General features: G+C 48.2%; 1 protein-coding gene across 1 annotated transcript in view; it reads left to right on the top strand.

Moving 5' to 3' along the window:
• The first annotated feature begins 573 nt into the window (after window positions 1-573).
• Window positions 574-17,904, top strand: part of LOC139355394 (ATP-dependent 6-phosphofructokinase, platelet type-like) — a 64,281-nt gene continuing 46,950 nt past the window's right edge. Inside the window, exon 1 of the mRNA XM_071089567.1 lies at window positions 574-1,959. The gene's annotated coding sequence lies outside the window, so the exon portion shown is untranslated. The remainder of the gene's footprint in view (window positions 1,960-17,904) is intronic.

The raw sequence follows: 17,904 nt of genomic DNA, 5'->3' as shown, positions 1-17,904 counted from the left end.
AGGTTTCAGATTCTTCTTCTCCAGGTACTTGGGCCTCCTCAGGACCAAACATCAGAACGAACCAACTGCAAACTACAAGAACGTTCAAATCCATCTTCAGTAGGAAAAACAAAAGCAATTGGAATAATTTTCCGACATGACCCCGTGGCTAAGCCATTAGACACTCCAGACAACAGATTGAGTCACTTTAAAATTCACACCGATTAAAATGGTTTTGAGAGTTGCAGAGCTTTGCTGCTAAACTTTGAAATAATTGAAGCGTTCTGCTCCACTTGCTTACTAACTAGGGTTGGAGATAACTTTCAGCCCAAAGTAACAACCTTCTAAATCCAGCTTAGATGCGAGGCTCCCACTGACACAGGAAGAGACAGTGGCCCTTGTTCATTCTCCTGTGTTCACATAGTTTGTCATTTTTTTGGTATCCTGATCATCACTTGTGCTTTTCCAATTGAAACTAAAGGGAGTTTAGTTCTGTTTTGGAGAAGCTGTGGTTAGTGGTTTCTTTTCATGGTTTGCTTAATCTCTTAAGTCTGGTGCTTACGTTTACCCAAATGCACTTTTCTTTAGTATGACGATGCCATTGCCCAGGGCTTCTCCTTCCATATCTGCTCCCCAGGAGGCCCCCTAGGAATGGGCACTGGAGATCCAGCCGCTCTCCGTTTGCCATTTTCTGTGAGTCCAATGTAGGTTTGGCTCAGAGAAGAAAACAGGCCTCCGGGTTAGGTGCCCCTGACTGCTTGCTTGTGAAATGTTTAACGATAAGGCGCCTTCCAAACTAATTTTACACATTCAGAGTTGTAGCTTGAAGTATCACTGCAGTCATAAGAACAAGAAACTCTCCCATAAAGTAGATAGGCAGAAAAAACCACAAAAATTTAATAAAGTGCAAATAAAATGGTGTTGTAAGAATATACAGTGGGAAATGCTCTGAGTCCAGCCAGATTGGTATGGCGTCCTCTTGTAAATACATTCAGCCACGTGTGGCCCTGATCGCAATCACTACTGTGAATTGTGATCCAGAATGTTCTTGGGGGGCCGATGCCTGGACTGTGCCAGCAGCTGAGTCTGATTGGGCATCACGGTGGTGATGTGCTTAGCATGGCCAGCTGGACTGAGGGGTGGCCACCCGTGCACTCAACACGTGCAGTCGTTATTCTGGTGATGGAGTTGCACGCGGCACGGCTTGTCCACCTGGGCTGCTTAAAGTACCGGGAACCCAACTGCTGGCGGGTGCCTCCCGACATGGGAGCTGTCTTTTTTATCCAGGGCCCTCTGGTGCTGCAGACACTGGCCGCCGGTCCCTGAGCCCATGGGGAGGTACCAGAGGGCTCTGCTGGGCCATGGCGGTCCCCAAGCAGGTGGTCACTCATTGCTTGTGGAGTGGTCCATGGCCTGTGAGTTTATTCCTGGGGTCTGTGTGGGCAAGGTTAACCAGTTCACAGCTGGGCACTTACACTGGTGACACTAAAGTGGAATCTATATTAGCTCGCATGGGAGTGCGTGAGGAGCTGGGAGGTTGGGGGAGGCTTGGCCCTAGCACTGGAGCCTGGGCTCCTGACATTTCTGTGTCTTCCTGTTGAGGGGCCACCAGGGCCCCCGTGGGTCCTGAAGACAGTGGGTGCCCTATGGACAAGGGGATGAGGAAGACTCTAGAGGCTGTGGGAGGCAAAGAGACAGTCGCTCCCCCAGAGCCAGCCCTGTCGACACCTCGACGTTAGCTGGTGGGACCTGTTTTGGACTCCAGCTTCCAGAAATGGGAGAAAATAAGTCAGTGTTTAGGGTGCTAAATTTGGGGTGATTTAGTGGAGAAATAGAAAACTAGCCCATAAATGTGCACGCGTTGAAATGTGCTCTGTCCAGGTGTTCACAGTGGCGTGACGGGGATGACATCAGGGTTCTGGGAACTGCAGTTTTACTGAAGGAAGGGGGCTCACCACGCCTTTCCTCATGTGACTGAAGGTACGTATGCCTGCCACACCGCCCAGGACACGGGGACTAGAAGGCAACCAAGCCACAGTCAGAACACGGTGAGGACTGAAATGAGCTTCCTGCAGCCTGAACTGGGAAGAGGAATCGCAAGTAGTTTGTGTTTTTCTACACAGACCTGTCCTTTCAGATTTTGTTGAGTTCTGGAAAAAGGGAGAAGCCAGGCACACCTCGGCGAGGGACAGTGTTTCTGGAGGTGGGGCGGCTTCAACCTGAACGTGGCCGTGTGGCTGGGAGGCTCAGAAACTGCCCTCCAAGGGCACCCATCTGTTCCCTTCTGCACTAATACCTCCTTTACAGAAATTCCAGAGCAGTGCGGGAGGCCTCTGGTCTGAATGGGTTTGTGTGGACCGAGGTCACGGGGTGTTGTCCCAAGTACTTATCCTGATCTGGCAGAGGCTCTGTTCCCAAATAATTATTCCACAGCTTCAGAGCCTATATCTGAGTGATAGTCTTTTAACTTTGTTGCATGAAAGCAAACAAAGTATGTTGAGGTTTTAAAAATCCATTCAGTAGTCACGGCTGTAAACTCATACATGGGGCTTTGGGATGGAGTGAAAACCACCGTCACCTGGCGTGGACGCTGTGTGGTATTTTTAGCGTGGTGGCCTGCTCGTGCCTTGAGCTCCATCTGCAGCATGAGCAACAGCTGTGCATTTGAGAAATGTGGGCAGGTCAGCTTGCTCCTCCAGGGGCCTGCAGGGATGCGGGTGAGGGGCCTGGGATGAGGCCACATCAGTGGGAAGGAGCTTGGTTGTGTCAACAGATATATCTGCCCATACAGGCCCGCAAGCCAGCCAGAACCCAGTTTTCCTTTGGTCATCTAATGCCAGAAAAAAACCCTGTTTCTTAGAGATTCTCATAATTTATATTAATGAACCATTTGACCATACGTAAAATGTTATAAATGCATGAGGCTTTACAACTTGACAGATGTGTAACTCACATGTTAGGATTGAATCAAACCGTTGAAGATATTTCACTTGAAGGTTTTTAGCGTTTTATGCGCAAACCAAATGCCAACAGCATTTTGAAGGAGTATTTTGGAATTTTAAACACAGTGGGACAGTGCTGGGTCTCTGGGATGTGGGTGGGGTGGACGTGACCTCAAGCTCTTGGAGCTTGCAAGCAAGCAGGATTCCTAAATTGCCACACCTGCAGTGCTGGAAGTCAAAGTGGATTTCTGTAAACGAGGTATTAGTGCAATAAGGACCAGATGAGTGCCCTTGGAGGGCAATGTCTTAGCCTCCCAGACACCGCAGGAGGAAGCGGGGGAGGGGCGCAGTTACCCACCAGAGCCTGGATGGTGGAGCCAGGATTGCTGGTGGCCCTGGGTGGCAGGTCATTACTTGCAATAAGGAATAGGTGACTGCCCTTGAGGGAGGTTTCTCGTCTCCCTTCAGAACCGCAAGTGGAAGACACCCCAAGGTGGGGGGTAGGGGTTGGGTTATCCACTGGAGCCTGGATGGTGGAGCTAGGTTTGCTGGTGGTCCTGCGTGGCAGGTCATTACGTGCAATAAGGAACAGGTGAGCGCCCTTGAGGGCGGTTTCTCGGCCTGCTTCGGAACTGCAAGTGGAAGACTCCCCAAAGTGTGGGGGGAGTGGGGGTCAGTTTTCCAGTGGGGCCAGGTTTGCTGGTGGCCGCTGCGTGACAGGTCACTGCGTGGAGCGATGGGAGGTGAGTGGAGTGGGAATAGAGGACACACCCTCCACAGCTACTGCTGGGAGTTGGCTCTGGTAGCAGAGGGGGCATAGAGGGAGTCCCATCAGGAGCAACACGGCTAGGGTCGCACGTGTGCTGGACGCTGAGGTGTGGCAATATGTGATCTCAGTCTCCACAGCCGCCCTGGGAAGTGGGTTCAGTTACCTTCCCATCTCTCATTTGAGAAATCTCCGGGGCTCACATCACAGCTGGGTGGGGTGGAACTAATGTCTCAGGGAGGACATTGGCCCCAGAGCCCAGCTCTTAACCCACCCCTGCTGTTTTCAGTCCACCAAGTTTGTAGAGAGGGGTGTGTGGTGGTGGGGGGTGGAAGTCGTGCATTTCAGGGGACGGCTGAGAAACCAACACAGTAGAAGGGGGGCAGGAAATAAACCAGGCAGGAGACACAGGCAGTGCTTGGGAGATCTGCGTGGGGTCTGGGTGTGGGGGGCGCCTCTGGGCCTGTGAACCCCGTTCTGTGCTCCTGGCTTGTCCAACCTTCACCCTCAGCCACATACTGCGCGCTTTAGGTGAAATCTCAGTCCCTCACGTGGTGCGGGCATCTTTTCTCCCTGGCTTTGCCTCTCCTTAAATCAGAGTCTCAGTGGGGATGGTGGGGTGTTTGGTGGTCCATGGAATTTGCCCTCCACCCCCATCCTTGTTCTGTCTGGCCTGTTACCTGAATCTGTGTCTCTTCAGAGCCTGCAAATGAGTGGAGGCCACGGCAGCCTCTCGCTGACCGGCCTCTCAAACTTTTTTATTCATCAGAATCATGTTAAATGCTGATTCCTAGGCACTCCGTTGGACTCTCTACGCCTGCCTGGTGTGGGTACATTGAGGAAGGTACAGAGGGTTGCTGGGCTGTTCCAGGAGGGAATTTGCATTTGTAGAATGTCCACTGTGCTCCTTCCAGCACTCTACTTTCCACACACGTGGCATTAAACCTGGAAGACCTCTGGGTGCTGTGCTGGGTGAGGAAGCCCCGGCTGGATGAGGGGCTGCTGGGGCTCGGACTTGATTCCCAGGCTGGGGGCTGCGGGCTTACTCTGTTCAGTGGGCCTGCTGATGGGATGCCCTGGGAAGTCCTGCTGTGCACTCAGGGAGGTGCAGAGACACGCTCAGGAAATACAGACCATGGATTTAAAAATTCCTACTGGAAAATCTTTTATGAGCAAATTTGCATCTGACTGAAGACAATCATGGCTTGAGTAATTGGTTTGTTTACAAAATTGGTCCTATGAACAAATAGATTAATTTTCATTCATGCCTTGTCTATGACATAAATAGGAGCTATTACGGCAACCTAAATTAATTTTAAATTTTGTATCAGATTGCATTCCAGATTACAAATGGCTGCTTGATAATCTAATTGATAAAACAGAGGGATTTGGTACTTGGAACCCAGAGTGAAGAGAACAGAATTGCTTTGGTTTCTCAAAAGCGTGTGAGAGGGGTGACCTGGGGTGAAGAGAAGTGGTTGGAGTCATTACACTCGAAGAGATGATCTGCCCCAGCCTTTCTCAGCTGTCTTCTGGATAAAACAAAAGGGCGATAAACGTGGAAAAATTCAGTACTGAGTTCGTCTATGCCCTGAGCTTCTCATACGGTCATTAATGTGACCGGGCTGTATCTGTGAAGCCTCCATACAGGCACAAAGAAATTAGGCTAGAGTAAGGCGGCCGGCGACCTCTGGCGCCTGGGCCACGTGTCATTACCTAAAGCCCTTTTGGGTGAAATGACAGTCGCAGTGTCTGTTGTTTGGAGGAGTGTAATCTCATGTATGAGATGTAGATTTTAAACACCAAAGCCAGGAAGCTTGGTGGGAGTGGCTGTCTTCCAAGTGGTTTCTGTGCTGCCATGGACGAAGTGTGGATGTGTCATCCGTTGGTAAGATCCACTGGTGAAGAGGCTAAGCAATCCCTTGGTTGGGGGAGGGGGGTTTGTGAAGCTACATATCTTCTGGCATCCCAAGTAAATACATTTTGTAAAACTTGTGCATTTGACCCTGACCCTAACCCTGAGTGTTGAAGTGTGGCACAGTTTCTTGAGCCCTCTTCTGCATTGAGGATGAATGACTGTAAATGACCGATTCCTCAGTGGTGAAAGTTCAAATTTAGCTTCCCTGAGGAAGCCAGACCTCAGTCACCCGTGTCTCCATTGTAAACACTGCGGCCTCTACATGGGTGGATGCAAGTTTCCAGGTCCTCCTTGAAGAAGCAGCTGTGTGGTGCTTTGATAACATCAGCCACCTTCTGTCTTCTGTCTAATCATGGTACAAATGATTCTCCTACAAGGAAACGGATCTGGTTTCTTCCCCGATCATTGGAAGAAGCAGCCCACCTAGGGACTGCACCGTCCTCTGCACTTTCACAGCCAATCCTGTGTCTGTCTGCGAGGAGTGTCATGTGTGTCGTGGGAATCACGGGAATTGCCTTAATTCTTCCACTTTTTGAGGGCTCGGGCAGCTCTGCCTGTTTTACCTGGAATGAGCAGCGGGTGGTCTCTGGCTGCTGTGGGACTAGGGCTTGGGGTGCGTCATCACATCCGGTGGCCTGTCCAGGTGGGCATCATTGTCTTTTGCCTGTTGGTTGAGGCAGTTGTGATGCCATGGGGATCATACTTGTGTCGGGGCCAACCCAGTTCTTCCCATGCACACCTCTCCTGCTGGAGTGCCTTTCCTTATGATGACGTGTTGAATTAGCGTGGAGAATGTGGAGAGGCTCTGGGCCTCTCCTTCCCATTCCTACTCCCTTGAGCTGTGATGCCCGACAAGGGAGCCCATAGCCAGAGGCTCCTTTAAATTTAATTAGAATAAAGATTTGATTACATAGCCCAACACATTTGAAAAGAACTTCACAGATTAAATTCCAGATTCAGCCCTTCAGGCCCAGTGACCACGTTTTGGGGCTCAGCAGCTGTAGGTGGCTGTTGTCTTTCAGTGTTGACTGAGCAGATTGGGACGTTTCCAGTTGAGCAGGCAGTTCTCTTGCATGGTTCTGCCTGTGGTGAGGACACCTTGGCTGGAGAGCCTCGTGGGGATGCCTTAGGCCTCTGGCGGCAGCCGGGCTGCACGGTTCCTGTGCCCCGGGTCCTCTGAAGGCCCAGATGGATCCCACCACAGAGTCAGCACTGCTAGACTTGGGTACTGTGTGTAGACAGCAGAGAGGCACGTCCGGGCCTTGCTCACTGGCCTCCTTGGCCAGAATCCCATCTCTGAGTCTTCAGGGGAAATGCATCCACCATCCACACCGTGCACCAGAAGAAAACTGCAGGCTTCTCTGTGGGTGGTGAATTGAGATCATGCAGAGTGACTAGGCTTGGGCTCCTGGCCAGCGTGGAACCTGATGATAGCTTTAGGTGGAACCTGACATGCCTCCGTGTGTACATGGCAAAGAGAATGCAGTGTTGTCAACTTGAATCCAAATGTGCTCCCGTTTTGAGGTGGAAGGTTCTGGGAGTATTGGCCGTTGGTGATTGTCCTGCTGTGGAGGACTTTGAATGCAGGCACTGGTTTAGGGTAACCCTGGTTTCCTGGTCCTGTATGTGGGCATCCCTGAGTGTGCTGGGCTGGAGGTAGGCAGGGCAGATGGGAGGGTGACAAAAAGTCAGATGTTTCCAGCTGTGGGGAGTGACGCCATCAGATGTCCGAGATCAGGAGGGTGGTGGCCAGGGGACCAAAGCAGGGGTGGGTGGAAATGCCATGTTTTCTGGGGCATGGGGAGGACCTGTTGAGCTCTATTCCTGGGCAACAGTTCTTCCATTCTCAGGAATCTGTGCCATTGTAATTAAGTAGCAAATTCAGTAATTGCTCTAATTACTTACTGTTAAGTCCCCATCCAAATTACCATGAATTAGCAACAGTGACAACAGTTTGCCTGGTCAAGCCTTGCCAAGAAAAATCAGTGGAACTAGTTTTAGTTGCCTTGAGTTCCCTCCAAATCGGATCCTTAGAGGCTTGTGTTCCCACAGCTGCTGCAGTTTCTCCTGGGCCTGGCAGGCACATTCCAGACATTCACACCTCAGCTCAGATGCAGGCGTGCACATTATTTACAGAAAATCACACTGTGCTGTGATCGGCTTGAGCTGACGTTTTCTAGGTGGGAGGCGGAGGCCGAGGGACCTGTGAGGGACTGTCCTCTCATTGACTTGGAGCAGGTGCACATCTGTTCTTCAAAAGTTCTAATGGGATGAAATTAGAAATACAAATTTTTGAAATTCACGTGTTATGAGCTCTGTTCAGTGATTTCTTCTGAAATGAGAGACTATTTGCGGACAAGACAGTTGGCCTGCAGCTCTCCTTAGAACTGTCCTAGACCTCGATGCCATCCTATGGTCTCTTCCTGAGTGTGGGGTGCGCTGCTTGAAGCAAAACCAAAGGAAAGAACGTGGTCAGTGTGCATCACTACTGCAGCCAGCTCAACGCGCCCATCCACTGGGAGGGGCGCTGGATCACTTAACATTTTAAACGCATTTAACACTAAACCAGTAATCAGCCAGTGCTTTCTGTAACCAAGTTATCTGACTCATGGGAACCTGACACTTGACTTTTCGGAAGAGAATACTTGCTTCTGTGGAGCGTCAATATTTGTCTCATTTCTTGAGACTTTGTTCAAAGTGATGAACATGTGTAAATTAGGACCTTTTTGTGTAAATTGGGCCACAGAGCTCTCTAGACACAGTCGGGGGGGTAAAAGGCTGTGAAAGATGCCGCCTGATGTGAGCCATGGCCAGGCACTTTGGAACCTGGGATCCCATCTCCAGCCTTTCAAAGGACATAGAGGAATATAAATTGCAGATGGGAGAGTTCATATTTTGGGCATCTCTGTTCTTTTGAAATCAAAGTGCAAAGAAAAAGTTTTGTCTCGAGGTCTTACCCCATACTTGTTTTTCTCCTGAGGTTTTAAAATTTTCTTAACTGCTTTTTTCTCCACCGATCCTTGGGGAAATTCTGTCTTCATATCTTCTTAAAAGATATGGTTAAATTGAACACTGAAATTTAAAATCATGCTTTCATATTATTTTTCTTTTAACTGATGTATCTGACATTGGTGAAGAACTAAGTGGGCGTGTTGGTTTACTTTTATTTTTTTGAGACAGTCTTGCTGTGTTGCCCAGGCTGGAATGCAGTGGCACGATCTTGGCTCACTGCAGCCTCACCTCCTGGTTCACACCATTCTCCTGCCTCAGCCTCCTGAGTAGCTGGGATTATAAGTGCCTGCCACCATGGCTTGTTCATTTTTCTATTGGTAGAGATAGGGTTTCAACATGTTGGCCAGGCTGGTCTTGAACTCCTCACCTCAGGTGATTTGCTCACCTTGGCCTCCCAATGTGCTGGGATTACAGGCATGAGCCACCACACTCGGCCTGGGATATTCTTGATTGTAACTGTAATAGATCCCTTTAATGAAAACAAAACAGAACAATAACAACAACAAAACAGCTGTCTGAAAAGTCCCGAAATTAAAGAGCCCGCTTGGACAGGGATTTGGACACCAGTTGAATTGCCCAGCACAAACCATAGTTACATGGTCCACTGGGCCTGTGAGATCCTTAGGGGTATTTGAAGTGGTGGGGATATTTGCATTTCTACCTCTGGATATCGTGTTAGTATGAATTCGACTAGTGTTTGAGGGCCAGGCTCAGATCCGGGAAAACAAGAGCCCCTGCCCTCACGCCTCTTCTCTTCTATGTGTGTGTTTGTGAGGAAAATAGAAAGCACAAGATATTTTTTTCAATGGGCTGGAAAGACGGAAAAACAAGCTTAAGATGTTTACTTGTTCAGAAGAAGGGAAGTGCAAGGAATACTCAGCTTTGCTGTTGCTGAAGGAGGCCCCTGGCGGAGGCTGTTTCAGAGGTGGGGTTTCTCTGAGAAAGGTAAGAGGCAAATAGGATGCCCCATCTGGTTTGCCAGAGATGGGGAAAGTTAGTATCCCCAAAACAGCCTCAGCATTCTTTCAAAGACATCGGAAAACCAGCTAGGGTGTGGGACCCTTGTTGGCCGCTGGGTAGAAGGAAAACATTGCTGGTCCTGAGGACTGTACTGTTCTTCCACTGCTTTAAAGAACTACCTGAGGCTGGGTAATAAGGAAAAAAGGTTTAATAGGCATACAGTTCTGTGGGCTGTGCACGCTTCTACATCTGGGGACACTTACAATCATGGTGGAAGGTGAAGGGGAGGCAGGCCTGCCTTCACATGGCTGGAAGGGGAGAGAGTGAAGGGGAAGGTGCCATGCACCTCCAAACAACCAGATCTCAGGAGAACTATCATGAGGACAACACTTGGGGGATTGTGCTCAACCATTAGAAACCACCCCCATAAGTCAATCACCTCCCACCAGGGCCCACCTCCAACACAGGGTTACAGTTCAGCATGAGATTTGGGTGGGGACACAGCCACACCACGTCAGGCTTCCCATTCTTCTTCTGCACGTGCTTCACAAATGGTTCTGTCATTGGTTTTTGTTGATACATAATATATGTACGTATTTTCTGAGTGCATGTGATATCTTGATTCATCCCTATGTTGATCAAATCTGGGTACTTGGGATATCTTGCACTTGAAATATTTTCTTTTCCTTGTGCTGGTAATGCTCACGTTATTCTCTCCTAGCTGTTTTGATAATACACAGTAGATGACCCACTGCCATCCCCCTGCTGATTTACCAATAGTAGGTCTTGTGCTCCCATTAGGCTGTGTGTTTGTGCCCGTTGCCAGCCTCTGCCCATCCTGCTTATGAGTGGGCTCTGCTGGGCCCTGTTGACCACCTACTCTTGGCCTCCATGAGATCTGCTCTCAGCTCCTGCTTATGAGTGAGAACATGCGCCGTTTCTTTGCTTGGCTCGTTTGCTTAACGTAATGTCCTCCAGCTCCATCCATGCTGTCGCGGATGACAGGGCTCTCCGCTGTGTGGTGGAGTATTGTTCCTGTGTATGTTCGGGCCACGTTCCCTTCATCCCCTGTTGACGGGCACTCAGGTGATTCCGGACCTTGGCTTCTGTGGATGGTGCTGCACTGAAGCTGGGAGCAGTCACTGGCTTCATATTCAGGGGACGTGAGCCACTTTCATGTTCTCAAGCAGCCTATCCCCAAAGCCCTCCGTGGAATGCCGCATTCCTTTGTGCCCATGGCTTCCACTAGGATGAACCGTTGGGAAGTGGATTTGAACGCTTGGGTTTCTGTCTTTAATTGGTACCCAGCTGCACTGACCAAGCAGGGGTCCCAGTGACCCTGGACACTACCTCACATAAGGTCCAAAGATGCAGTTAGGTTCTTTCTTTAACTTTAAAAAAAAACAAAAACAAACAAACAAAAAAACGCTATGGACCTGGTTAAGCTATAGCATTATCAGTTAGTGTTTTTCCTATTGGAAAGGTGTATATTTTATTTTCTAAGAAGGAAAGAAATCCTGTTAAATACTCTAACCACAGATTAAATCATGTCAAGGAAAGAGGTACTATTTTGGGGGAAAATTGTCCCTTCATGTCAAAGATCAAGGGGATGACTTCCATTGTTTAATTGAGTTAATTATGAAATCTTAAGTGGTTTTGAGAAGACGAGCTGTGGATGCTGCAAGACATGAGACTGATGCTGATTTAATGTTAGTCAGCCCTGACAGAATGTGGCTAATATTTAAAGCTTGCTCCAGTATTGCTTGAGAGATTGTAAGTTAATGTAAAGATCGGTTTGATGCTTTTATTTTACAAAATATGATTGAGGAAAAGTTTGATAGCCTAGGAAAGAGCCTTCGACCAATTTATTCCTAATTTCTATCACCAGAAAAATTTGTCCTGTTAATTCCAGAATTTACTTTTGGAAAGTTCCTGTAAGGAAAGCAGAGGTATTGGTGGTTGAATGATGACTTGAATTTAGGTGGAGGTCGTTAAATGTTTCATAGTCATGTTTGTCTTGGTGGTTTTAGCAATTTTATATTAAATTTAGAACTGCGAGTCAAACCAAATGTGTTCTTTTGCTTTTGTGATACTCCTTTGTTTGTATGACTATACTTGTAAAGAATGATAAAATGTGTATAGGGCATTTTCTTGTGTAGATATTAGGATTTTTAGGGAAACAAATTAATCATTCTTCTAATAGACATTGTGCTGTGTGTTGGGTCCTTTGTATATTAGTTGAATTATTATAATGAGGACCACTTGAGAGTATGTTTCTATACAAGATCTTTTATATGCTGCCTTGTGTTATGCAAAATCCTTCATCCTCTAAGAAGACTAAGTAATGGGTTGGAGGAGAGGTTTAATTCCCCATTAGGTCTATTCCGAATGCCCAGAATTGAATGCAAGTATGAATTATGTTTTCAAAGTGGGGTGTGTGTGGTGAACTCCTTTTTAGATCATGGGAGGGAGGTAAAGGTAAAGCAAAGATCAGATTTGCTGATGAACATTTGTGCATATTCTAGTGGAGAAGTCATATGACTTGACTGCACCTGCGTACTCTGATTTTGGTGTCATTAGTGTCCGTAGCCACAAGCCTCAGCTTAAAAAGAAAGGCTTCCTGGATGGGGAAAATAGGAATCGGTAAGAACCTGAAGTTGTCTGTCATGGCCTGTGAGTCACAGGTAAATAAACCTGCGTGAGGGGGCGTTGGCTGTACAGTATTTTCCTTCTGTTTTAAGACTGTCAGAAAAAGGTCAGTTCTATTGCGTTGGGTCCCTGCACCTCACCTTTGCTGCAGAGGGGAGTTGCCATTATTCCTCTTGCCCCCAGTGCCCAGGCGGCTGATGCCACATAGAAGACCTGCAGGTCAGTGGAGGTGAACAGGCACCGGACACGCTGTGCACCTTGGGACGCATCTGAGAAGTGCGTCCTTGCAGCAGGTCTGGGGTGAGGGTGTGTTCCATCTCCTCTGCCTTCTCTGGCTTTGCGGGCCTTTGAAGTTGGTCCTGGAAAGTGAAATTAGTTAATGCTGATCAGCTCGAGGTCAAAGCCGGAATCAGGCTCATCATTTCCTGCAGTGTTCACAGCAGCAGCTCGTAAACTCCACATGACCTGAATCCGGATAGTCGAGGTTCCGTCCTGCTTTGTGAGTCGGTTATGTGTGGTCTTGAGAAAGTGAACATGGGTTTTCTTGACTCTGAAGGGGCCGAAGAGACCCGCCCTTCACTAGGGGTCTGTGTGAAGCAGTGGACCCTCCAGTCAGGAGGCAGCAGGGACTCGGGAAAGCCCCACATGCCCTCCAGTTCCCTTATGTTGAAATGGTTTGTACTCGGCCATGCCGGGTCATTTTGGGAGGTAAGTGGGGCGTTCACATGGGGGTATGCAGTATTCTTAGGTGTCAGGTGCGAGAGTTGAATTTTTAGAAGCTGTGCGGATAGGAAAGGGCCTGGCAGGGAGTGCTGTTTACACGGAGCCGATTTAACGCGAGGTCTGCGCTCTCCCTGGGTCCGTGTCTGACCGGTGTCTCCCAGTCTGAAACGGGACGTTCACGTGACTCGGCGCCATCATCCCACTCTGTGTAGACGTCTGAGGATCTGTGCGTGGCTGCTCTGTTAGAGTGAGTTATGCTAATGAACTGAGAAACAGTGAACAAACCCTGAATTGGTCAGCACTGGTTCCACGGCCAGTTCTGCCGTGGTTGGAGTCATTCATCATAACGTGTGCTGGACTCCTATGCTGAGCTCTGATTTTCAGAGGCCTTTTAACTTGGCAGCTAACCAGCGGCTTCCTTCAGAAGACATTTGAGTCCCCTTTACCTGCCAGGATGGCCCTGGGAGTTTGAAGATGAGTGAGACAAGCCCTCCCTGTCTTGTGGATTTTACTGTCCAGAGGGGAGACAGATGTAGATGGTGAAGGAGGCCCTATCAGAGGTCAGCGCACGTCGGTTTTATTTCTGTAGCACTTGCTGTGTTCAGGCTGTGCCCCGGGCCATGTGCAGAGCATCTGGGGACCCTGCCTATGGCATCCCAGGCACAGCTAGCATCTGCACCATCTTCATACTTGACCTGAGTTTTGGGGGAAGTACCGAGAATGGCTTCTACCTTTGCTGGTGAGGGTTGGCAGTCAGGGCAGTCCTCCACAAAGAGATGATCGCCAGCTGAATCCTCAAGAAAGAGAGGTGGTTCCCACAGAGGCAGAGCAGGGCAGCATGCACAGACGTGGGTGTGGGGTCTGGGGCAGGTACATCTGAGTGGGGTCTGCTGGGAGACAGCGGGAGTGAGGTGTGAAGGCAGTTGGAATTTACAGGATAAATTATCACTAAAGTGATGCTGGGGAAACAGATAAAATCGGGACTCTCTGGGGTAAACGTGGACCTAGGGTTACCCTGGGCGTGGGTGTTTTCAGGCTCTGAAGGCAGAGATTTAGGAAATTGGGCAGAGTTGAGCCCCAGATGAGGATGAAGGCTACCCTTGGGGGGGATGTTGAATGAGACAGGGATGGAAACCCAGTGAATGTCCTGGGGTCAGTCCGGCAGGAAGGCAACAGAGGAGACCGGTGCCCTCAAAGACCCTGTGGGTCCTGCCTCTCAAAGTGCTGGGATTACAGGCATGAACCACTGCTCCCTTCCGTTACTAGTAAAATTTCTAAGCTACTGTCTCTCATACCCACTCCCGTATTTTTTTTTTTAAACTAGGTTTATGGCTCTATTTTTTGCAATGGAACCAAACAGTTACCTGTTTGAAGTACAAATAACACGATGTTTAAAAACCAAAAATGTCAATTTGCACAGAAGTTTCCAAATACCCAGTTGGTTTGAGCCTTGCATTGCAGTGCCACTACCTGCTCTTAAATTTCTACACGATGTAGAGATAGCGAGGCAGGGACGACTCGTACATCTTCAAGTTTTGATTCTACTAACTTGGGTATATTTTCAATTATTTTGGCACACCTGTGCGTGTGGCAAGCAATGCCAGGGTATTTATTTTGAAGCTTGTCAAAGGAAGAGTTAGGAAGATTTTCACATTTTTAGAATTTTCATAGTAGTTATAATTTACAAAGAATTTAAAATTGTGTAGTCATTATTTTGCGTTTTTCTAGATGTGTCCCTAAACAGGGTTGATAACTAATTCTACATCACAGGATTCAGAACTGTACCCTGTTGGAGCCGATGCCTGTAATGGAGGAATTCTGCCTCGTCAGTTCACTTTAAGCGTGTTTAAAAGGTTTTCTTTATCCTAGTTGGAACCTGTCGCTATAGTTTGTTTTCACTGCTGAGGAATATTCCATGATGGAAACTGTAATTCATCTGTTTTTCATATCGATGGGCATTTGGATTATTTTGGGAGGGTGTGTATGTCTATTCATCCTTCATTTTTTCAGGATTTTTTGTAGAAGATAATGTAACAGTGTAACATCCTCTGCTAGGGAGCCAACACGAACCCTGATTACAGCCACACAGACACTCACGCCTTGTTACCAATACACAGAACCATTTTCTTAAGTTGAAACACAGTAGCAGAACCTGAAGCCATGTGAATGGGTCCTCCGATCTTACACTTGGAATTCACTTTTTATTACTCTGTCTGCTAATTAGGAAGCATATCAATTATACAGAAATCTGGAATGTATAATTATACGTTTATAACAGAAGAAAACTTATTTTTAATACCCCAGAACACATGGCTATGTTTTTCCCTCATGCCCCACCACTGTTTTTTTTTTTGCTTGAAATGTGAAATGACACTTGAATGCAGTTTTCTAGCGACTGTTAGACTGGCATAGTTCTTCAGAGACAGAGGTAGTAAAGCACATGGAGAATTTCTGTTTGTGGAATGTGATTTCCTGGTGGCCTCATTCAGGCTGCCACCGCCTTCCCCTCTGGCCGACTGCACCGTGGGATGTCTGAGGAGGTCCCTGTTTCATCCTCTGGAAGTTCTGAAAAGGAAGGAGAGGAGGGCGTGCAGGGTGTGGTACCTTTGTGTTGGTCCTTCGAGCTTTTATTTGGAGTCTCGGCTGCCTTCCTGGCTGCTGCCTTTATGTCCCTAGCTCGTGGCTTCGTCCTTGTGTCTAACAGGCAGACAGATGGAAAGGGAAGTTGTATTCAGCCAACAGCTTGATCTTATTCTCAAGGCTCAAATCGACTGGGTATTTGAAGATTTCTATGTAAATTGGCATTTTTGGTTTTTAAACATGGTGTCTTATTTGTACTTCAAATGGATAATGGGTTCTCTTGGAAAAAATATAGACATAAAGCTGGTTTAAAAAAAAGGTGGGGGAGTGAGTGTGAGAGAGCGGCTTAGAAATTACACTAGTAATCACAGGCCGTGGTGGCTTATGCCTGTAATTCCAGCACTTAGACAGGATGAGGCAGGTGGATCACCTGAGGTCAGGAGTTCAAGACCAGCCTGGACAACATGGTGAAACCCTGTCTGTATTGAAAATATGAAAAATAGCCGGGCATGGTGACACAGGCACCTGTAATCCCAGCTACTTGGGAGGCTGAGGCAGGATAATCGCTTGTACCCGGGAGGCAGAGGTTGCAGTGAGCCGAGATCGCGCCACTGCACTCCACCCTGGGCGACAGAGCAGAAACTCCATGTCAAAAATAAAATAAAATAAAAAAAAAAACCACCCCGGTGATGGAAACCTGACTGCATCATCTGTGATGGAGATGGCAGATTATTTCGTTTTTAGTGACAGGATGAATTGGATATATTTGCCTTCCCGTCTGAAGCCCCCAGCACCTGTTTGGGGCCCCCCTCCCCTTCTGAAGCCCCCAACACTTGGTCAGCGGCGCCCCTCCCCTCTGAAGCCCCCAACACCTGGTCGGAGGCGCCCCACCCCTCTGAAGCCCACAGACCCTCCTGGCCTGTGGTGCTGCTGCTTCAAATGCTGCCCTTGGCTGTTTTTGAGGAGTCACTGGCACCCCAGCAGTCCGTATGTGTCACTTCTTCATGGATCCGGGGTGAAGTCGGTGAAGCTCATTTGTCTCGTCTTCCTCCTCATGTGCCACATCTCATCTGTTGTCTGTCCAAGTTCGTGTGTGTGTGTGTGTGTGTTGTGCATTCTCAGGCTGTACTCAGTGTTTAGGTGACAAGAACGTCTTAGAGCAACAGACTGTCTGCTCCTAAAGAATGCTGTATGTTAATCGAGACACGGTTTACTTGTGGGGTTTAAATTTCCTGGGTGTGTTGGAGGCAATTAGGGGGAAACAAGCTCTAAAAAAGCCCCTGGGAATGAGGAAGGCAATAATGAAAACAATAACTTTATACACACTTAGCAGTTGATTTAATTTGAAGGTGAATTTTGCATTTTGGGGACTCCTAAAGCTACTGTTCGTAGGGATTCCTTGATGAGCTGCTTGTTTTCTGTCAAGTAGAAAGTAAAGTGGATCGGTTTTGCCTTTAATTCTGACTGACTAGAATCTACTTCCCTTTCCCCCCATTCACATTAGGGTGGGGATTGGACTAGAAGAGCTGTAGGATCTCTTTATTTCTGATGTTAAAATGAATTTTTTTCTTTACTCTTTTTATTGGTGAGCTGCTATTTTTTCCTTCAATGCACTGTTCTTTGGTTTGGGAAATGTGCTATATTTGTACCGTGCTTGAAATGTACACAATGGTTCTAAATTGCTACTTTAAAGTTAGATATAACAATTAAAATGTCATCCATAAATCAGGCACAGTCTGAGGCCTGGAGACCCCTCTTGTCACTTCTAGCCATATCTCCTTCCCTGGCCACTTTGCCTCTGGCCACGTCTCCTCCCCCCACCATGCCGTGTCATCCCCCCACCACGTCACCTCTAGCCACATCACCTCTGGCCTCCCTGCCTGCCTCCCTCCCTCCCTCCTGGTGGCCTCCGTGGCTCCTGCTGACTGCCCTCCCGAGTGTCTGTTCAAGGCTCTTTCCTCATTTTCTGCTCCTGAGTGGGTCTTGGGGCCTGGATATTTCACAGGATGCAAAGTTTTTTCCCTTCCAGCCGTGGGTCTCTGGGCGACAATTCCAGAGAGGGCACTAAGCTCTCCTTACCCACCTGGGGGCCCTGAGCCCTGACCGCCAGGGCTTTTCTGTAGGGTGTAGGACAGACTCATGCATGAATTGGACTGAAAAAGTGCTTCCAGGAATGCTTGTTTTAAGTGCACTGGAGCAGAGATGGGGAGAGGGGATCACTTGGTTTGCTAAGAATTTGGTCCTGCTCACAGCCAATAAGGCAACATAAGCACCTCCTAAATGAAGCATTCCACAGACTGATTTTACACATGACAGTTGTGGTGGCTGGAAAAGGCTTCACACAATGAGTGAGTTTGAGCTGCGTTTGAAGGAAG

This window comes from Macaca nemestrina (assembly GCF_043159975.1).
Source record: "Macaca nemestrina isolate mMacNem1 chromosome 8 unlocalized genomic scaffold, mMacNem.hap1 SUPER_8_unloc_2, whole genome shotgun sequence".
Classification (NCBI taxonomy): domain Eukaryota; kingdom Metazoa; phylum Chordata; class Mammalia; order Primates; family Cercopithecidae; genus Macaca; species Macaca nemestrina.
Note: the sequence above shows the minus strand (reverse complement) of the source record. Positions and strands in the feature narration are given on the sequence as shown.